Source organism: Phasianus colchicus, unplaced genomic scaffold, assembly GCF_987193195.1.
Source record: "Phasianus colchicus unplaced genomic scaffold, bPhaCol1.hap1.1 HAP1_SCAFFOLD_49, whole genome shotgun sequence".
NCBI lineage: Eukaryota > Metazoa > Chordata > Aves > Galliformes > Phasianidae > Phasianus > Phasianus colchicus.
The window spans coordinates 399,352-421,761 of record NW_028325227.1 but is presented as its reverse complement, the minus strand read 5'-3'; the positions used below and the strand labels follow the sequence as shown (position 1 = coordinate 421,761).

Here is a 22,410-nt window from a genome sequence, read left to right as displayed (position 1 = left end):
GGTTGGGCACTGCAATGGGCTGCTCTGGCAGTGGTGGAGTCACCGACCCTGGAGGTGTTCAAGGAACATTGAGACGTTGTGTTGAGGGACATGGATTAGTGAGAGCTATTGGTGATTTCGACCTCAGTGACTGCGTGATTCTGTGATTCTGGATGGGGGATTGAGAGGGGACGTTGGGGGGGGATGAGGATCAGAATGGCGGAATAGGAGGGGTGGGACGGGGGAAGGGAAGGAGGAAAGGGACCCTGGGGGTCAGAATGGGGATGAGGGGGGAACTGAGGGGGGCAGTGAGGTCGGGGGTGGAGGAGGACTGCAGGGATCAGAATGGGGAACTGTAGGGAGGAGGGGGCTCCAATAGTCAGATGGGAGGGGGACCACAGAGGAGGGTGTGACCCTGGGGTCACAAAGAGGGACTGGGGAGGTTGTGTCTGAACCACTGGGGGGGGACACAGCACCTCCTGCCACCAAGCAGAGGTTCTGAGCGACACAGAAGCCCCACGGGGCCAAAGCAGAGCTGCATGCGGCCCCCGGCTCCCTTAAGCCCAGTCCCCTCCTCGGTGCCCCCCCCAAACACCCACCTGTAGAAGCTGAGGCGGCGCATACTCCCCATCTGGAGTACTGCCTCCAGGTCTAGGGCCCTCAGTACAAGGAAGGCAGAGAGCTGTTGGAGAGGGTCCAGAGGAGACCCTCAAAGATCATCAGAGGGCTGGAGCACCTCCCCTACAAAGACAGGCTGAGGGAGCTGGGTTTGTTCAGTTTGGAGAAAAGAAGGCTGCGGGATGAATTCATTGCAGCCTTTCAGGACCTAAAGGGAGCCTAGAAACAGGAGGGGAGACAGCTCTTTGAAAGGGTAGATAACAGCAGCACAAGGGGAAATGGTTTGAAGTTGAGGCAGGGAAGATTGAGGTTGGATGTCAGGGGGAAGTTGTTTGCTGTGAGAGTGGTGAGGTGCTGGAACAGCTGCCCAGAGAGGCTGTGGATGCCCTGTCCATCCCTGCAGCTGTTCAAGGCCAGGCTGGATGGGGCCCTGGGCAGCCTGAGCTGGTATTAAATGTGGAGGTGGAGGCCCTGCCTGTGGTGGGAAGGTGACAGAGATGATCCTTGAGATCCATTTCAACCTGGGTCATTCTGTGTGATTCTGTGATTCTGTCCTGGTTCTATCAGTGCTCCATGCCATCCTGCAGGCTGTTGTGCAGAGCGCAGTGCTGTGGAGCTGTGCTTCCAAGCTCTGTGCTCTCCAGCACTCTCATGTGAGTTCCGCCTCTCCCAGGAATCTCCTGTTCCAAGGAACCTCCACTGCTCCCTTGCTCTGTGTGCGCATATGTGTGCAGAACCACACACCGACGTGCAAAGACTTCCCCGTGCATTCACACACCTGCAAGCACATCCTTACACAGCCCTGTGTGCACGCTCCATCCATGTGCGTGCAAATGTGAGCAGAACCACACAGCCACGTGCAAAGACCTTGATGCACACACCCACGTTCATGTACACACATGTGCAAACCCACCCCATTGCACACCCACATGCATGAAGACACGAGCGCAGCTCCAGCCTTGCACACTGTGCACACTCTGATGTTCAACACCATCTCTGCACACCCCGTATGCACACATACCTGCACTCACAGCTCTATGACCAAATGCCGATTGCATGGCACAGCCAACATGCAGACGGTGGGAAATGTCAGAAGGAAAGATGTCCTGTTATGCTAATTCAATCTCCTCTCTTTAATGAGGGCACTGGGGCACAGCTGTAGCCTCATCTTGAGATGTGGGTTGCTACAGGATTCCTCGTTTGGACGCAGCGGGGTTAACCAGGAGCCACAGTCTGAGGGACACTCCTCATGTGCTCTGGAGATGGAAGTTATGCCAGGAGCAAAGAAAAGACTTTCACAGACAGCACAGGGGAGGAGTTCCTGGGCCAGGCAGTGACATGCAGAGCAGTGTCCACTGCCCTGGGATCTGCGTGTGTCCCGTTCCGCAGCAATGCAGAAGGGCTCAGGGTGCTGCACTGTGGCACAGCTCACTGAGGACACTGGGTTCAGCAGCACCAGGTGGGCTATTGGGGTCCTGGACTTGTGACGGAGGTCCTGCCAGGGACTGTGGGGGTCTGCGAGATCCAAGGGATGACCCAAGGGGGTTAGGGAGGTCAGAAGGAGGAAATAGGGGGGATCTAGGGGAGCCCAGAGCAGGGATAAGGGGTGCTGCTGGGGACTATGGGGCTCTGTGAGGTCCCAGGCTGGCTGTGGGGGAGGTGCACCAGGTCTGAGGAGCTCCTGGAGGAGTTATGGGGCTCTGTGGCGGGGTGTGGGGGATATACGCCCATGGGATGGATATGACAACAGAGCCTGCAGGAGCACAGTGCTGTCCAGGAGAAGGCAGGATGTGCGCTGCAGGTGGGACACTGGGATAGGGGGACACAGAAGGAAGGTGGGGATGTGAGGAGTGGTTTGAGGTAAAAAGGGGGTTGTGGGGCAGTGTTGGAGTGGATTTACTTCTTCCTGAGAGGGGACTGGGGGTCCCTGTGGCCCAAAGGTGGGGCCATGAGCCATTACCCCACACGAGCCATAACCCAAAATGACTACATAACCCTGTACGTGCGTGACCCCATGGCTGCACCTGACCCACGGCCCTGTGTGAACCATAGCCCCACACCACCCTGTGACTCCCTGACCCTGCCTGCCCCCATCACGCTGCGACCCGCTGCCATGTGGCCCCAGAACTCTGGGATCCCTGCCCCCACCTCACCCCCACCATCTAACTCCATGTGACCCGTAACTCCATGACACCCCATCTAACCCTACCATCCCATCTGGCCCCATCACTGTGAGCCGGAACCCCATCTGACCCAACGTCACCCCACAACTCTGTGACCCTGCAGGACCCCCACGTGACCCACTACCCCGTGTCCTCACCCCATGTGGCCATAGAACCAGCTGTGTGTGGGGAAAAGGCACCTCCGCCTCGGGGTGGCGCTGCCCCAGAGCTGCCCCAAAGAAGACATGGGCTGGGCTGCAGCCCTACATCTCGGTTTGGAGAGCTGGGAACTGGCCGAAGGGGCCAGAAGAAGGACGTGAATGCTTCTGTAGGGAAATGCCTGTTGCAAGGTTTGGTGGGCAGGAAGCTTCTGTTTCTCTAAGTGGACGGGAACAGAACAAACCGATCCCACTGCGACTGGGGAAGGGACTGGAGCCAGGCTGATGGCAAGGAGGGATGCTTGAACCAGGAATGGAGCTGGGATGGACTGAAGCAGATCAACTCCTGAATGGGGACATGGGAGAAGAAGTCCAAGTCAGCTGCAGAATGAACACAGAATTCCTTACAAAAAGGCGTCCCAGATTGGGTCAGTTGGAGCAGTAGGGACAGTGGTAAAGAAATTTGGAACAGTTGCTGCAACGACCCCGAGAAATGGACAAAGAACTCTGACAGCAGCGCAGCACGGGGAGGAAGGATTGCATGGTGGTGCAGAAGAAGGATGGAGAACATCAGCGGTGGAATTCCCCTTTTCCGTAGCGGTCACCCGCTGCTACGGGACTCTGCAAGAAGAAGCTGCAGCCTGCCGTGGTCAGCATGGCTGTGTGTGGCAGCTGTGTGCTGCTGGAAATCATCTGACCTCTTACGGTTTCAAGAGTGGCAGAGAAAGTATTCTAATGTCTGCAGGGATAGCACAAGGTAGGATCAGAGTGACAGAGTGCTGTTGCTCAGCAGACAGATGCTGAGCAGAGCACAGCAGGGCCAGGACATTCTGACCAGGGTCAGGTGAAGACTGCACACGAGATAAGGCACAGGTGCAGGACGGAGCCTGAGACACAGCAAATGCAACAGCTGTAAGAAATCCTGCCTGCCTGTCTGCATAGAAAAGCACACAATAACCCAAAAGGAACAGGTTGGCCGTAGACCTCATCTGGAAAAACAGCAGAGCAGATGCGTGGCGTAGACTGTGAACCTGCAGTCCCCAGCCAAGAGGGAACAGGCAAGCAGGGACTGCCACGGGAGGAGAGCTGCAGGAGCAGAAGGAACTCACGCAGCAGCTGCGCCTTTTGTCCCTCACCACGAGGAGGGAGAGTGCAGTAATGCCATAGCAATAACGGACGAGCTTTGCTGCTGCACCGAGAGCTGTGCCTGACGGAACGGCAGTGATGAGAGCGTTTCTCGCACACCCCGCAGGCACCGGGGGGATCTGCTGGGATGTGGGGAAGCCCTGCAAAGTTGTGGGACGGCTAAAGAACACCTATGGGAGGACCCCAAAGGGGCACTTTGGGGCAGCTATGGGGCAGAGCCACACCAAGGAGCTGCCTTTACCCAACACACAGCTGGTGGTGGAACTGCTGCTGGCCACGGGCTGTGGGCAGCGATGGGGCTGTTCTGGGGTGCTCTAGGATGGCTCTGGGGCAGCTACGGGGCAGCTATGGGACACACCCACAGCTCAGTGGGGCTGACGTAGCCCCACACGGAGCTGGCGGTGAATCTGCTCCAATCATGAAACCTCTCCCAGAGCCCCCCACTGCCCTTTTGAACCCCATCTTGCCCAGCAAGACGTGGGCAAGGTGAGGGTCAGGGGACGTTACAGGCAGCTGATCCACAGCGGCCCCAGAGCCACCCTATAGTACCCCCTGAACAACCCAAGAACAGACCCATCACTGTCCACAGCCTCATCTGCGGTTATGGTGCTCACAGGGTTATAGGTCATGTGGAGCCTTGGGGTCACGCCAAGTGATAAGGGGTTATGGGGGGTTATGGATCAGGGCTCCACCTTTGGGCCACAGGGAACCCCAACCCCCTCTCAGGAAGAAATCAAGAAATGCACTCCAACACCGCCCCTCATCCCCCATTCTCACCCCAAACCCCTCCCCACGTGCCCCCAGCCCCCCTACGTCCCCATGCCACCCCACGTCCCCACAGCCACAAGTCCCACCTTTACCTCACGCGTTACCTTCTCCTGCGCAGCATTCCGCTCCTGCAGCCTGTGGCCCATATCCCCACATCCCCTCATGTCCTCCCATGTTCCTGTGCCTCCATATCCCCAATGCCCCCCACATCACTTTCACCCACATCTGTGCCCTACACCTGCTTCAGCTCCGCAGCAGTCACCCCAGCCCCAGCACCGTACGGTTGTATGGGATCTGGAAGGAAAAGGGGGTGAGGAGTGGCCCCAGGTGGGCTACTGGGGTCCTGGACTTGTGATGGAGGTCCTGCCAGGGACTGTGGGGGTCTGCGAGATCCAAGGGATGACCCAAGGGGGTTAGGGAGGTCAGAAGGAGGAAATAGGGGGGATCTAGGGGAGCCCAGAGCAGGGATAAGGGGTGCTGCTGGGGACTATGGGGCTCTGTGAGGTCCCAGGCTGGCTGTGGGAGAGGTGCACCAGGTCTGAGGAGCTCCTGGAGGAGTTATGGGGCTCTGTGGCGGGGTGTGGGGGATATACGCCCATGGGATGGATATGACAACAGAGCCTGCAGGAGCACAGTGCTGTCCAGGAGAAGGCAGGATGTGCGCTGCAGGTGGGACACTGGGATAGGGGGACACAGAAGGAAGGTGGGGATGTGAGGAGTGGTTTGAGGTAAAAAGGGGGTTGTGGGGCAGTGTTGGAGTGGATTTACTTCTTCCTGAGAGGGGACTGGGGGTCCCTGTGGCCCAAAGGTGGGGCCATGAGCCATTACCCCACACGAGCCATAACCCAAAATGACTACATAACCCTGTACGTGCGTGACCCCATGGCTGCACCTGACCCACGGCCCTGTGTGAACCATAGCCCCACACCACCCTGTGACTCCCTGACCCTGCCTGCCCCCATCACGCTGCGACCCGCTGCCATGTGGCCCCAGAACTCTGGGATCCCTGCCCCCACCTCACCCCCACCATCTAACTCCATGTGACCCGTAACTCCATGACACCCCATCTAACCCTACCATCCCATCTGGCCCCATCACTGTGAGCCGGAACCCCATCTGACCCAACGTCACCCCACAACTCTGTGACCCTGCAGGACCCCCACGTGACCCACTACCCCGTGTCCTCACCCCATGTGGCCATAGAACCAGCTGTGTGTGGGGAAAAGGCACCTCCGCCTCGGGGTGGCGCTGCCCCAGAGCTGCCCCAAAGAAGACATGGGCTGGGCTGCAGCCCTACATCTCGGTTTGGAGAGCTGGGAACTGGCCGAAGGGGCCAGAAGAAGGACGTGAATGCTTCTGTAGGGAAATGCCTGTTGCAAGGTTTGGTGGGCAGGAAGCTTCTGTTTCTCTAAGTGGACGGGAACAGAACAAACCGATCCCACTGCGACTGGGGAAGGGACTGGAGCCAGGCTGATGGCAAGGAGGGATGCTTGAACCAGGAATGGAGCTGGGATGGACTGAAGCAGATCAACTCCTGAATGGGGACATGGGAGAAGAAGTCCAAGTCAGCTGCAGAATGAACACAGAATTCCTTACAAAAAGGCGTCCCAGATTGGGTCAGTTGGAGCAGTAGGGACAGTGGTAAAGAAATTTGGAACAGTTGCTGCAACGACCCCGAGAAATGGACAAAGAACTCTGACAGCAGCGCAGCACGGGGAGGAAGGATTGCATGGTGGTGCAGAAGAAGGATGGAGAACATCAGCGGTGGAATTCCCCTTTTCCGTAGCGGTCACCCGCTGCTACGGGACTCTGCAAGAAGAAGCTGCAGCCTGCCGTGGTCAGCATGGCTGTGTGTGGCAGCTGTGTGCTGCTGGAAATCATCTGACCTCTTACGGTTTCAAGAGTGGCAGAGAAAGTATTCTAATGTCTGCAGGGATAGCACAAGGTAGGATCAGAGTGACAGAGTGCTGTTGCTCAGCAGACAGATGCTGAGCAGAGCACAGCAGGGCCAGGACATTCTGACCAGGGTCAGGTGAAGACTGCACACGAGATAAGGCACAGGTGCAGGACGGAGCCTGAGACACAGCAAATGCAACAGCTGTAAGAAATCCTGCCTGCCTGTCTGCATAGAAAAGCACACAATAACCCAAAAGGAACAGGTTGGCCGTAGACCTCATCTGGAAAAACAGCAGAGCAGATGCGTGGCGTAGACTGTGAACCTGCAGTCCCCAGCCAAGAGGGAACAGGCAAGCAGGGACTGCCACGGGAGGAGAGCTGCAGGAGCAGAAGGAACTCACGCAGCAGCTGCGCCTTTTGTCCCTCACCACGAGGAGGGAGAGTGCAGTAATGCCATAGCAATAACGGACGAGCTTTGCTGCTGCACCGAGAGCTGTGCCTGACGGAACGGCAGTGATGAGAGCGTTTCTCGCACACCCCGCAGGCACCGGGGGGATCTGCTGGGATGTGGGGAAGCCCTGCAAAGTTGTGGGACGGCTAAAGAACACCTATGGGAGGACCCCAAAGGGGCACTTTGGGGCAGCTATGGGGCAGAGCCACACCAAGGAGCTGCCTTTACCCAACACACAGCTGGTGGTGGAACTGCTGCTGGCCACGGGCTGTGGGCAGCGATGGGGCTGTTCTGGGGTGCTCTAGGATGGCTCTGGGGCAGCTACGGGGCAGCTATGGGACACACCCACAGCTCAGTGGGGCTGACGTAGCCCCACACGGAGCTGGCGGTGAATCTGCTCCAATCATGAAACCTCTCCCAGAGCCCCCCACTGCCCTTTTGAACCCCATCTTGCCCAGCAAGACGTGGGCAAGGTGAGGGTCAGGGGACGTTACAGGCAGCTGATCCACAGCGGCCCCAGAGCCACCCTATAGTACCCCCTGAACAACCCAAGAACAGACCCATCACTGTCCACAGCCTCATCTGCGGTTATGGTGCTCACAGGGTTATAGGTCATGTGGAGCCTTGGGGTCACGCCAAGTGATAAGGGGTTATGGGGGGTTATGGATCAGGGCTCCACCTTTGGGCCACAGGGAACCCCAACCCCCTCTCAGGAAGAAATCAAGAAATGCACTCCAACACCGCCCCTCATCCCCCATTCTCACCCCAAACCCCTCCCCACGTGCCCCCAGCCCCCCTACGTCCCCATGCCACCCCACGTCCCCACAGCCACAAGTCCCACCTTTACCTCACGCGTTACCTTCTCCTGCGCAGCATTCCGCTCCTGCAGCCTGTGGCCCATATCCCCACATCCCCTCATGTCCTCCCATGTTCCTGTGCCTCCATATCCCCAATGCCCCCCACATCACTTTCACCCACATCTGTGCCCTACACCTGCTTCAGCTCCGCAGCAGTCACCCCAGCCCCAGCACCGTACGGTTGTATGGGATCTGGAAGGAAAAGGGGGTGAGGAGTGGCCCCAGGTGGGCTACTGGGGTCCTGGACTTGTGATGGAGGTCCTGCCAGGGACTGTGGGGGTCTGCGAGATCCAAGGGATGACCCAAGGGGGTTAGGGAGGTCAGAAGGAGGAAATAGGGGGGATCTAGGGGAGCCCAGAGCAGGGATAAGGGGTGCTGCTGGGGACTATGGGGCTCTGTGAGGTCCCAGGCTGGCTGTGGGAGAGGTGCACCAGGTCTGAGGAGCTCCTGGAAGAGTTATGGGGCTCTGTGGCGGGGTGTGGGGGATATACGCCCATGGGATGGATATGACAACAGAGCCTGCAGGAGCACAGTGCTGTCCAGGAGAAGGCAGGATGTGCGCTGCAGGTGGGACACTGGGATAGGGGGACACAGAAGGAAGGTGGGGATGTGAGGAGTGGTTTGAGGTAAAAAGGGGGTTGTGGGGCAGTGTTGGAGTGGATTTACTTCTTCCTGAGAGGGGACTGGGGGTCCCTGTGGCCCAAAGGTGGGGCCATGAGCCATTACCCCACACGAGCCATAACCCAAAATGACTACATAACCCTGTACGTGCGTGACCCCATGGCTGCACCTGACCCACGGCCCTGTGTGAACCATAGCCCCACACCACCCTGTGACTCCCTGACCCTGCCTGCCCCCATCACGCTGCGACCCGCTGCCATGTGGCCCCAGAACTCTGGGATCCCTGCCCCCACCTCACCCCCACCATCTAACTCCATGTGACCCGTAACTCCATGACACCCCATCTAACCCTACCATCCCATCTGGCCCCATCACTGTGAGCCGGAACCCCATCTGACCCAACGTCACCCCACAACTCTGTGACCCTGCAGGACCCCCACGTGACCCACTACCCCGTGTCCTCACCCCATGTGGCCATAGAACCAGCTGTGTGTGGGGAAAAGGCACCTCCGCCTCGGGGTGGCGCTGCCCCAGAGCTGCCCCAAAGAAGACATGGGCTGGGCTGCAGCCCTACATCTCAGTTTGGAGAGCTGGGAACTGGCCGAAGGGGCCAGAAGAAGGACGTGAATGCTTCTGTAGGGAAATGCCTGTTGCAAGGTTTGGTGGGCAGGAAGCTTCTGTTTCTCTAAGTGGACGGGAACAGAACAAACCGATCCCACTGCGACTGGGGAAGGGACTGGAGCCAGGCTGATGGCAAGGAGGGATGCTTGAACCAGGAATGGAGCTGGGATGGACTGAAGCAGATCAACTCCTGAATGGGGACATGGGAGAAGAAGTCCAAGTCAGCTGCAGAATGAACACAGAATTCCTTACAAAAAGGCGTCCCAGATTGGGTCAGTTGGAGCAGTAGGGACAGTGGTAAAGAAATTTGGAACAGTTGCTGCAACGACCCCGAGAAATGGACAAAGAACTCTGACAGCAGCGCAGCACGGGGAGGAAGGATTGCATGGTGGTGCAGAAGAAGGATGGAGAACATCAGCGGTGGAATTCCCCTTTTCCGTAGCGGTCACCCGCTGCTACGGGACTCTGCAAGAAGAAGCTGCAGCCTGCCGTGGTCAGCATGGCTGTGTGTGGCAGCTGTGTGCTGCTGGAAATCATCTGACCTCTTACGGTTTCAAGAGTGGCAGAGAAAGTATTCTAATGTCTGCAGGGATAGCACAAGGTAGGATCAGAGTGACAGAGTGCTGTTGCTCAGCAGACAGATGCTGAGCAGAGCACAGCAGGGCCAGGACATTCTGACCAGGGTCAGGTGAAGACTGCACACGAGATAAGGCACAGGTGCAGGACGGAGCCTGAGACACAGCAAATGCAACAGCTGTAAGAAATCCTGCCTGCCTGTCTGCATAGAAAAGCACACAATAACCCAAAAGGAACAGGTTGGCCGTAGACCTCATCTGGAAAAACAGCAGAGCAGATGCGTGGCGTAGACTGTGAACCTGCAGTCCCCAGCCAAGAGGGAACAGGCAAGCAGGGACTGCCACGGGAGGAGAGCTGCAGGAGCAGAAGGAACTCACGCAGCAGCTGCGCCTTTTGTCCCTCACCACGAGGAGGGAGAGTGCAGTAATGCCATAGCAATAACGGACGAGCTTTGCTGCTGCACCGAGAGCTGTGCCTGACGGAACGGCAGTGATGAGAGCGTTTCTCGCACACCCAGCAGGCACCGGGGGGATCTGCTGGGATGTGGGGAAGCCCTGCAAAGTTGTGGGACGGCTAAAGAACACCTATGGGAGGACCCCAAAGGGGCACTTTGGGGCAGCTATGGGGCAGAGCCACACCAAGGAGCTGCCTTTACCCAACACACAGCTGGTGGTGGAACTGCTGCTGGCCACGGGCTGTGGGCAGCGATGGGGCTGTTCTGGGGTGCTCTAGGATGGCTCTGGGGCAGCTACGGGGCAGCTATGGGACACACCCACAGCTCAGTGGGGCTGACGTAGCCCCACACGGAGCTGGCGGTGAATCTGCTCCAATCATGAAACCTCTCCCAGAGCCCCCCACTGCCCTTTTGAACCCCATCTTGCCCAGCAAGACGTGGGCAAGGTGAGGGTCAGGGGACGTTACAGGCAGCTGATCCACAGCGGCCCCAGAGCCACCCTATAGTACCCCCTGAACAACCCAAGAACAGACCCATCACTGTCCACAGCCTCATCTGCGGTTATGGTGCTCACAGGGTTATAGGTCATGTGGAGCCTTGGGGTCACGCCAAGTGATAAGGGGTTATGGGGGGTTATGGATCAGGGCTCCACCTTTGGGCCACAGGGAACCCCAACCCCCTCTCAGGAAGAAATCAAGAAATGCACTCCAACACCGCCCCTCATCCCCCATTCTCACCCCAAACCCCTCCCCACGTGCCCCCAGCCCCCCTACGTCCCCATGCCACCCCACGTCCCCACAGCCACAAGTCCCACCTTTACCTCACACGTTACCTTCTCCTGCGCAGCATTCCGCTCCTGCAGCCTGTGGCCCATATCCCCACATCCCCTCATGTCCTCCCATGTTCCTGTGCCTCCATATCCCCAATGCCCCCCACATCACTTTCACCCACATCTGTGCCCTACACCTGCTTCAGCTCCGCAGCAGTCACCCCAGCCCCAGCACCGTACGGTTGTATGGGATCTGGAAGGAAAAGGGGGTGAGGAGTGGCCCCAGGTGGGCTACTGGGGTCCTGGACTTGTGATGGAGGTCCTGCCAGGGACTGTGGGGGTCTGCGAGATCCAAGGGATGACCCAAGGGGGTTAGGGAGGTCAGAAGGAGGAAATAGGGGGGATCTAGGGGAGCCCAGAGCAGGGATAAGGGGTGCTGCTGGGGACTATGGGGCTCTGTGAGGTCCCAGGCTGGCTGTGGGGGAGGTGCACCAGGTCTGAGGAGCTCCTGGAGGAGTTATGGGGCTCTGTGGCGGGGTGTGGGGGATATACGCCCATGGGATGGATATGACAACAGAGCCTGCAGGTGCAGGGGGAGAGGAGGGGCCTGGTATTGGTGTCAGGGGTGCTGTCAGGGAGTGTGGTTTTCTGTGAGTTCGGTAAAGAGCCCTGGAGGTGTTAAGGGAGGTCTGAGGGAGGAAATAAGGGGGTTCAGTGGTAGTTCAGTGGGCGATATGGGGTGCTGCTGGGGACTATGGAGGTTTGTGAGGTTTTTGGCCAGCAATGAGGGAGGAGTACCAGGTCTGAGGAGGTCAGTAAGGGGCTCTGGGCTCTCGGGGGGGTTGTGGGGTGCCTACAGGGTCTTGCTGGGGAAATACTGAGGGAGCTATTGGGGCTCTGAGGAAATTGCGGGTGGTCTGTTATGGGAAGGTAAAGGATTAGCTTGGGGGAAGCAAGGAGCAGCCTGGGGGATGGAAGGGACACCTACGAGAATGCAAGAGGAATCCGGGCTGAGGCAAGGGGACAGGTAGGGGAAGAACAGGGGAACGTCCCAGTAACTGAGTTCTTCTGTTAAATCCACGTCTTCTGCTTCCTGACGTAGCTGCAAAGCTGCCAGAGGAGCTGCAGTCCTGCTGCCCGTCTCCTGCCTGTGTCAGAAAAAGCTGCATGTTAGTGGGGTGCAACTGCCATTAAAATGCTGACTCCATAATTGCAGTCACAAAACCATCACCTTCACTATCTGTTACAGGCAGACAACCATGGCTTTGTACAGGAACCACTTGTACAGACCAAGGGAACACCTTCACTGCCTTAGGACGTGAGTTACAGAGGAAGAGCCCCAAAGCCATCCTAAGGCTATCAAGCCACTGACTTTGGAAGCTAAACACACCCTCTACTTCAAGAATTAGCTAGACAAATCAGTGCACCTTGCTGCTGGAGAGGGCTGTGCTGCATCTTCTGCTGCCATCCTTGAGCTGTCATCGCGCTGCCCATCCACAGTGCACTTTGAGGGGCAGCAACCTTGCAAGAAAGAACAGAGAGCAGAGAGTTCTGCCTTGCATTTCCTGCTGGAACACAGAGATGAGCCATACAGCCCTCGCTCTCTGAACGCACACCTCTTCTCTTACCAGCTTTCCATTCCTGCACAACACTGTTCAAACCCTTCCTCTATCTCTCCCTTCAAAACACAATGCGCAGCCTCTCCCCAGCGACGAGCTCCAGGCTGTTTAATGCCTGTGCCATCATCGGGACCTGCAGAACAAACCTTGGGGTTAAAAGGTTTGATTAGACAAGCACTCTGTCTGGCAGAATTCACCATCTTAAACACTTCAAAGAAGCGACTTCTTGAAAGCCCTGAATCTGTGTGACACATCAGGAGATGCTGAACTAAATCCGCAGCCTTCTCAAAAATGGAAGGGCTCTTCAGAACCAGCTGGAGGGGGAACACAGAGGTCTGACATCTTTGAACAAAACCAGGGCCACAGACACTGAGACATACAAACACAGGGAAATCCTGCATGCACGCAGATCAAATGGCATTACAGATCAACACTGCTTTACCTCGTCCGCACCAACAGGCTCTGCAGTGCCCCAAACGTCTGTCAGTGGCAGTCTGTGAGGAACGGCCCTGCAGAACACGCAGAGTCACGCGGGGTCTCCTCCTCCTGCTCCTCCAGACGCCGCATTCCTTCCTCTGGCACACGGAGCTCAGCTGCTGCTGCTGCAGGCAGTGCTTCCCGTGTCTGCCCAGCCTAAAGCTATCAGACAGCGTTAGTGGATGCCTGGTGCTCACATACAAGCACAAGTGCTGGTGGAAAATCACCGCAAAGCACAGATGGAGTGGCTGGTACCCTGCAGTGAGCAAAGGCTGAGATGCACAATGTCCTCACCTGCTTGCTTCTTGGAAGTGGAGGATCAACAGCAGCTCCTCTTGTGATTAAGTCCTCCAAAAACCTTCTTCTTTCTTCCTGATCAGGAGACTGGATAGTGAAACCTTCTCCAAAGTCATTATTAAACAATTTCCGTACCTGAAGCCCAAGGAGAAAACATGTTTCAGATTTAAGGCCACAAAACAATCCTACTCTATTCCAATACAACTCCAATTCTGATTTAAGTTTCATGACTGGCATTTCAGCCACCCTGTTATGGATAGGTTAAAGCCAAGGGGAAGGGAGGGAGAGGGGGGGCAGGGGAGCCTTCTAGCCCAACATCCCCTTATAGCCCACCCTATCACCTTATGGCCCCACACAGCCCAAGATCAGCTCTATAGCCCCTCCATAGCCTCTCACAGTCCCCTATATCCCCACCACAGCTCCCTCTGTCCCATATCCCCCTGTACCCCCAACATAGCTCACATACAAGCAGAAGTGCTGATGGAAAATCACCGCAAAGCACAGACTGAATGGCTGGTACCTTGCAGTGAGCAAAGGCTGAGATGCACCTCACTGCTTGCTTGTTGGAAGTGGACGTTCAGCAGCAACTCTACTCATAATTAAGTCCTCCAAAAACCTTCTTGATCAGGAGACTGGATAGCGAAACCTTCTTCAAAGTCATTATTAAACAATATCTGTACCTGAAGCCCAAGGAGAAAACACGTTTCAGATTTAAGACCACAAAACAATCCTACTCTATTCCAATACAACTCCAATTCTGATTTAAGTTTCATGACTGGCATTTCAGCCACCCTGTTATGGATAGGTTAAAGCCAAGGGGAAGGGAGGGAGAGGGGGGGCAGGGGAGCCTTCTAGCCCAACATCCCCTTATAGCCCACCCTATAGCCCTCCATCACCCTAGGGTCCCACACAGTCACTTCTGGAACCACGTCTTCCATTCACCCCCTATAGGCCCACATCTCCCTATATTCCCCCATTGCCCCTCTCAGCCCCTCTACGTCCCCCCCACAACCCCTTATTGTATAACAACCCTCGCTATAGACCCTCCCCAGCCCACTATTATCCTACAGACCCTCCCACAGCCCACCACAACCCCCTATAGTTCCATTAACCCTTTAAAGGGAGGGGGGAGCCTTCTAGCCCCACAACCCTTATAGCCCACCCTATAGCCCCCTATCACCCTATGGCCCCACACAGCCCCTTATAGAACCATATCCCCCATGCACCCCCTAGAGCGACATATCACCCTATAGTCCTCCTAAAGCCCATCCACTGCCCCTTATAGTCCCATATCCCACTAGAACTCTCCTACAGCCTTCCCACTACCCCTTATAGGCTCCCCACAGAACTGTATAACTTCCCCAATAGCTCCATATAGCCCCCCAACATCGGAACTATATCCTCCCTCCAGAGTCCCCCAGTCTTCTATATCCCCCCATATCCCCTTATAATCCATCTATAGTCCCCCCATTTTCCTATAGCCCCATATCTCCCTATAGCCACAATAAAGCCCCCTATACTCCCATATCCCCCTATAACACTTTTATAGCCCATCCAGAGCCCCTTATGATCTCCCCGCAGAACTGTGTAGCTCCCCAAATAGCCCTCTACAGTCCCATGTCCCCCCAGCTCCCTATAGCCTCATAGCACCCTATATCCCCCTAGAGCCCCAAAACCCTCCCTAAAGCCCCCCAGTGCCTTATAGCCCCATATCCCCTTATATCCCCCGCATAGTCCCCTCTTCTCCCGTATATCCCCTATACCTCTTCTATAGTCCCCACAGCTTTCTATAGCCCCAAATTTCCCCTGTAGCCACAATAAAGCACCCTATAGCCCCACATACCCCTATATCCACCCCCGAAGGCCCCCCAGAGCCCTATAGCCCCATACCCTCCTATAACCCACGCAGCCCTATATCCCTCTCCAGCCCCCCTAAAGCCCCCTAGAGCACCCAATAGCCCCCCCAACCCCATATTCCCCAACATTCCCCTCACAGCTACCTACACCCCACATCCCCCGATATCTCCCCACATCCCCCTACACCCCACATTACCCTATACCCCCCTCCCATACCCCATATTACCCCACAGCCCCTCTGCAGCCCCCACAGCCCCTAAACTCCCACATCCCCCCGTATCTCCCCCACCACCCCCGTACCCACAGCCCACCTCAGCCCCGGGGGGCACCGGGAGCAGCGCTGGAGGGCTCGGAGGCATTAGGGTGGTGCTGCCGGATGCGGGCAGCAGCGCTGATGCGGTTGGGGCCCCGAGTCCTTCAGCCGTCCCAAATCCCCGCATCCCACGGCAGAGGGAAGGGCGGGGCGGCTGGGGCCGCGCGCGGTTCCTCTCCTCTCCCCGGCCCGGAGCCGTTCTCCCGCACACCTCCGGCGCCGCTTTCCTCAGCACCGCTCCCGTCGTGCCGCGGTTCCGTCTCGGTGCTGCCCAGAGAGCTCCGGCGCGCTGCGGATGCGGATGCGGATGCGGCTGCGGGGCCGTCGGTGTCTGAGAGGAAAGGCGGTCGGCTCCGAGCCGGAAGCAACGGCCGCTCCCGCGCTCTGTGCCTCAGCCAATCGGAGCCGGCGGCGCTGCCGCCGACCAATCAGACAGAGATCAGAGGCGGGCCGGAACTGCCACTGACCAATGAGAGGCCGGGCGCGGGGCGGATCGGCTGTTGGTGGGGGCTCGGGGTGCTCTCTATTGCCATCGGGGGTGGGATTGGGATCGGAATTGGGATTGGGGACGAGGGATTGCGACTGGGATGAGGGATTGAGATGGACAGGTGGGTGATGGGCTTGGGAGGAGGGACTGGGAATGAGATTTGGAATTGGGATGTGGGATATAGGATGTGGGATTGGCACGTGGGGTAGGATGTTGAATGTGGGATTGGAATGTGAGATTTGGGATTGGGATGTGGGGATATGGATATGGGATGGATATGGGATGGGATATTGGGAAATGGGATATGGATGGGATGGGCTCTGGATATGGGATGGACTTGGAATGGATATGGGATCACAGAACCGTAGAATTGCTCAGGTTGGAAAGAGCTTCAAGATCATCAAATCCAACCACAGCCCAACCGTGAAATCTGTTCAGCCGTGCTTTGGTCTCTGTGACGTCTATAAAGGTTGAGGTAAAATGCCCAAAGTAAAAGGAGGGCTACAATCAGTGATTTCCGGGAACTCTGTAGAACTGAAGAACTTCTGAAACAAACTGACATTTCTGTTCAGCAGAGGGAAATTAGTCATTTCAAGATAAAACCTGCTGTCCAGAAAGTCTGCAGATGTATGGTGGAACATCCTCTCTAGGCACTAAGAGCAAGGTTTTTTTTCCCTTTCCCTTTCCCTTTCCCTTTCCCTTTCCCTTTCCCTTTCCCTTTCCCTTTCCCTTTCCCTTTCCCTTTCCTTTTCCCCTTCCCTTTCCCTTTCCTTTTCCCTTTCCCTTTTCTTTCTCATGTTGTGCAGACTTTCTCATTGAGTGTCTGAAATGTAAGGGAGATACTCCAATGTAGTTCACCTTACCTTTTTTGTAAATAGTCAATATGGAAAATCCCAAACTGCTGTTCTGAATGGCACCACCCCAAAATACATGATATGGGTTTTTTGTTTGTTTGTTTCTTTGTTGTTTGTTTGTTTGTGGAGATATTTCGTGTTGATGACTTTTATTGGTGGATAGGAGCCTTAGAGAACTCCAGGGTAAGGACTCGAGAACTTTGATCTCATTTGCAAATTCCCTTGCATCCCTCTGGGCATGCTTTTAAGATGTTGGTCTTCCTCCAGAGAGATTTTTATTATTTTTTCCCCTCACTCCCCTTCACTCTGTTCCCTCCCTGTCCCTCTTCCCTCCCCTTCCCCGTTTCCTTAACTTCCCTTGCCCGACCTTACCTTCACTTGCGTTTTATTTTTTACCTTTTTTTTGACTACTGACTGGGTCAACAGGAAGGACGTAGACACCAAGGAAAGCATAAGCTTATTTTATTGCCTATTTCAAAGCAATACGAAAAGAAAGCAGTGCCCTGTAGTGAAAAGATAAGCTTACCAGGAAAGGAAATAAGCAGTGCAGTGGGTCTAATCGTTACCGCGTCATAATATAACGACATGTAGCGCAGTGATAGTGATTAAGAAAGATGCATCACCAGTTGCCCTGCTCCTTTATCATCATCCAGATTCACAGTTGCTGGGGAGCCCCGGTTGCAGGAAGGATCTGGAGAACCCGTCCCAGCAGTTGGGAACTCATACGGCGATGTGTCCACCCCGGAGGTGAGGTCTGCAGAGCCACTGCAAGCACGTCCAGCCTTGATGCCCTTGAATAATCTGGGGTAGGCAGCAGTCAGGTGGAACGTCCGGTTTCCTCTTTCTCGTTCTGGTTTTCACCCTGAAAACCCTGTCCGGGGTTCAAGGAGGAGCAGAAAGAGCTGTGCCATCTGTTTTGGTGTAGCACGGGCCTCTTTGGCAAGACTGAGCGCCCAGACCCCCGGCAACAGGCTTAGTCGGGTGACAGACATTGCAGCCGAGTTCCCTTGTGAGCAAGGCTCCCCACCTGACTGTGAGGTCACGCGGCGCAGTGCTCAGAACCCACGGAGCACTCGGCAGAGGTGTTTGGCCGAGTGCTGAGCAGGAACGTGCACGACGCGCGACTGCTGGCTTCCCGCCGCTTCCTCTTTCCCGTGGCGAGGCCAGCGCTCTACCGACGACAAGTGCTGGCCGGAGGGCCGGGTTCGGTGCCATGGCACGGCGCACGAAGCCCGAGGTGGAGCGGTACGTTGCCTTTGTGCGGTCCGCCGCCTCTTCTCCGAGAGAGGTGAGTGCTGTGGGCCTGGCCGGGACCGCCAGTGGAGCTCCTGCAGCCTCCCCCGGGTCACGATGGGGGCTGCTCCCTGCCCATCCCGCCCCCTCGCTCCTCCCGCGGGTGCCGGGCCTGAGGGGTGGCCGTGGCCTGGCCCGGTGCGTGGGAGGCCGGATGGCAGGGGGAGTGGAAGCTGAGGGAAGCGGCTGTGTGGGAGGGCACGGAGCTGACTTGCTGGGAAGATGGTTTGCCAGGGCTGTGCGCTCTTGAAACCGGTGAGCCCTCGGCAGATTTACGAGGAGCCCAGCACTGTGAGTCCGTACGGATCCCTCCGGTTTTGTGGAACTGAAGAGCCCAAATAGGGGACAGGTGTTCCTAACTTCTGGTTTTCTTTCACATGCTGCGTGGTTGATATTCCTGTCTGTGTGGCAGCGCTGTGGAAGGTCAGGAAAAAGAGAGGGAGAGCTGGGCCAGTAGAGTTTTGCTGCTGTCCCTGGCAGCCAGATGATTCCCTGCGATCTGGAAACGGTGCACAGATCGTAGAGAGCCAACCAGTGCAGTTAGTGGGAGCTATTTAATCCCCAAAGGTGCTGCCCTGCTGCTGTGAGTGGGTTTTATTGCAGAGGCAGCAGATTCGGCAGTGTGTTGCAGAGCGTGAATGCACGCGGGCTGCCGTTCTGCAGCAGGGTCTTAGTGCGAGGCAGCGTGCATCTTCATGTTGAGCTTTTCCAACAGCAACAAAGTTCTCCTGTGGCTTTGTTGAGCTGACTTGGGTGCTGTTTAGACTATGCAGTGTGGAGCGTACCGCTGCCAAATTCAGAGATGCTCTTTAACCGTTCTGAGATTCCTGTTGGGCTCAACAAAAACCATCACCTCTCTTCTTGTTGTGCTCGAGGTCAAGTTCTGCGGTTTGGTTTCATCCTTGCAGTGATGCTTACAACTCATGTCTAGCACAGTCAGTGGTGGAAATAGTTACTGGTTATCTTGTGTTGATTTTGGAAGGGAGGGCCTTTCAAGGCTGCCAACATGTCTGATGAAGTTTCTTTTTAACCCTGTTTACAAGGAGATGTCAAGCATGGTCACGCATCAAGCATGATATGCTCTGGCGTATGTCAGAGTGTCCTTGTTTTACTTCAGAATACAGACTGAAGCTCAGGAGACTTGCGTGAATAACTTCCCCCCCCCCTCCCTATTTGGGGGTGGGAAGAGGGTTGGAGATGAAATTCAGGCGTATCTAGACTACAGAGACTTGTTTCACGTTACTTAGTTTACGTCTGACGTGAAGTTTTTGCTTGTGACTTACTAGTTCTCTAGCTCCTTCATGCAGGTAGAATCTGCTTTTTGGATGCAGTAGTCTATTTCTGATGTTTTCAGCCCCTTCACAACACACACTGCGTGAGTGAAAGGTGAAACGTAAGTCTCCAAAGGTATCTATGGAGGGGTAGAAGGAGGAAACAAAAGTGAAAGTACAAAAAGCAAAGCAGATGGCAGAGCCGGCAGGAGGGGAAGATGGCAGAAGCATGAGCAGGAGGAGCTGGGGTAACATCTTCACTCAGTTTGTAGGATTTGTTTTCTCCTGCAACACTGTTACGTTGCAACAGCAGCAATAACAAAAAGCTCAACTGTAGCGGACCCATTCTCCTAATTTCTTTGGTCAGAAGTGTTTGTGAAATGTACCAAGTATAAAGATCGGTCGCTTGCTTTGCTAGTCGCCTCAGTTTTCCTTCGGTAGCCTCTGCCCGTGATTGGAAACAAGATTCCTTTCTTAATCCCGTCTCTTTCAGAAACAGAGGCTTGAATACAAGAAGTAATGGTAATTAACTGTTAGCAGTGTTATGCGTTGCTAAGAAGAGTGCTCTCCCTGTTCGGTTACTTTAAAAGTAGTGTACGTCTGAAATGTGCCTGTCATGTTTGTTTTCTTTTTCCATTCAGAAATCATTGAAAGGATTCATCTGTGCTAAGCTGTATTTTGAAATAAAAGAATATGAACTTGCTAAAAGGTAATACGTGTTGATGTACGTGGTTGATCTGTTCTCGAAAGTGTAATAGAAAAGCTAGTTGAAGTAGAGAAATCAAGATCACGATCATGCCATTTCTGGATGGAAAGGATTGGGTGCCACCGAAATCCTTCTAAAAGAGCAACTGCATTAGTTATGTGGCACCAAAGAATTCATGGAGTTGAAGTGGCTTTTATTTCATCATATGATGCATCTCGTTCTGTGAGCTGCTGCTTTTTTAATGAACGTCAGTACTTGCTGGCAAATAAGTAGCTCTGGTACGTGTAAAAATAATGTTTCTCACATTAGGGTCTAGGTCAAGTATCTAGAAAGAAATGTAGCCCTGCTCTCCATTTGACAGATTAAATTCCCTTTAGCTTTAGCTACACGGTGTGGGGGGACTTGTATTATTGAGAGTATTGATCTTTCTGGGTTTTCTTGCTCTGTAGATATATATCTACTTATCTCAGTGTCCAAGAGAGAGATCCCAGAGCACACAGGTTTCTTGGACAAATCAGGACGAGACAGAAAAAGCTGTTGGGTGTTACAAGGTAAGTGCTCCAGTGACCCCCAGTCACGTCCAGCTTTCTTCCTTTGTAAATGGACTTTTAAAATGCATCTGTGCTGTGCATTCCTTAAGCTCAGAGAGAAAATGTGTTGTTTGTGGACAAATTAAATTGTATGATGTACATTTTTTATTGCCACATCTGTCTATGACGTACTTAAGAAAGGATTCTTTTTTTGGTAGAATTGGCATCAGTTTTTAATTTTTTTTTTTTTCCAGTTGATTTTTTCTTTTGTGTCCTGACTTGATCCTTGTGGTAGCTGCTGTGATAGTCTTACTGTTGCCCTTTGGACTAAGGGTCTGTGCCTGCAGTGGAATTGCCTCGCAGGGATGATGGTAATCTAGTTGCAACTGGAAGACTCGACCGAGGGTGTTTTTCAGTGGCACTGTTTGTTTGTTGCTGGTGGTGGTTTTGTTTCAGAGGTAGAGAGGTGCAGGGCAAATAAAGTGCTGATTAGGCAAGTGCATACATGTGAACGTCTCGATCAAAATTCCTTTGTTCAGGCTTTGGGCAGGGGGAGGGTGTGCTGGAAAGTCCTGTTGCCAACAGAGTGAAGCGCTCTTGCCCTTGATGATGTACTTCTTCTTTTTTTCCATAAGTCACCATATTGAGTTAGACGAGAAGTCATAGTCCAGCTGCCTACATACAGCAGTAAGCAGATGTAGAGGAAGAGGATCTGGTTTTGGCATTCTTCCTCAGTCTCTTCTGAATTCCAGCAGTTATCTGAGTGCTATAATCTAGCGGTGGCCTTTTCAGAGTGAATTCAGAAAGTATTTACTGAGAGTTGTAGTTGGAATATTTGGGTCCGTTGAATGGCCATCATTTTCTTTCCTATTTTCTTTTCCCATTTTCGTTCTATCCGGATTGCAAGATCAAGGTCCCAGTAACCTTTTTTGTCTTGCTTGTGCATGGGGAAAACTAGCGTTCTCTGGAGCTGAACCCAATATACAGAAAGATCTGGTGCTGAAGATTGCGGAGCTATTCTGCAATAAAGACATCAGTGATGGAAGAGCAAAATACTGGGTGGAGAAAGCTGCCAGGCTGCTCCCTGGGAATGCTGCTGCTCTCAGATTGAAGGTAAATTCCAGCTTCTCATCTCTGCTCTGTGCCTTGAAGAAACTTTCCGTATCTGACTGGGTGCTTCTGGCATGTCATCTAGTCATCTCTCAGCGTATTTCCTTGGCTAAATTAGTTTAGCATCAGGAATCTTAAATCTATTACATGTTAATTTCTTTGCTGTCTGATGTTTTGGTTTAGCTTGCATGAAAATTGCAGCTCTGGGCTTTCCCACGCGTTTGAAGATTGACGCGTTCAAAAATGTGGGGAAACTGTGTCAGCAATAATATCCAAGAAGTTGAGTTTAGATAGGCAGTACTTGATGTGTCTATTGCGACTAAGCTGCTTTTTGTTTTTTTGAGTTTAAAAATGCAGAATGTAGGAAGTGCTGTCATTCTCAACGACTGTGTAAATGCTTTCAGTTATGCAGTGTCACTTTGGCACTTAGTTTTATGTAGCACAGCTGCAGGGACACGGAGGTTCTTAGAGGCTTCTGTTGGTTTTCTGTTGTCCTATTTGGAGCAGCTATTCTGTAACA

At 54.4% G+C, this 22,410-nt stretch overlaps 1 protein-coding gene and 3 pseudogenes across 14 annotated transcripts in view; 1 reads left to right on the top strand and 3 right to left on the bottom strand.

Annotated features, from left to right (window-relative positions):
• Nucleotides 1–1,567: 1,567 nt before the first annotated feature.
• LOC149911963 (uncharacterized) lies at nucleotides 1,568–4,977 on the bottom strand (annotated as a pseudogene).
• Nucleotides 3,755–8,079, bottom strand: LOC149911962 (uncharacterized; annotated as a pseudogene).
• Nucleotides 6,857–16,172, bottom strand: LOC149911961 (uncharacterized; annotated as a pseudogene).
• The window catches only part of LOC149911960 (coiled-coil domain-containing protein 138-like), a 19,222-nt gene continuing 12,922 nt past the window's right edge, over nucleotides 16,111–22,410 (top strand). For 9 of the 14 annotated variants that reach the window (XR_016462635.1, XM_090132968.1, XM_090132961.1 and 6 more), the window contains exons 1-4: nucleotides 18,180–18,268; nucleotides 20,186–20,253; nucleotides 20,700–20,801; nucleotides 21,035–21,893. The gene's annotated coding sequence lies outside the window, so the exon portion shown is untranslated. Of the gene's footprint in view, nucleotides 16,791–17,633; nucleotides 17,787–18,179; nucleotides 18,269–20,185; nucleotides 20,254–20,699; nucleotides 20,802–21,034; nucleotides 21,894–22,410 lie in introns of those variants that run through there. The other 5 variants (XM_090132964.1, XM_090132963.1, XM_090132959.1 and 2 more) reach the window with 5 other exon arrangements.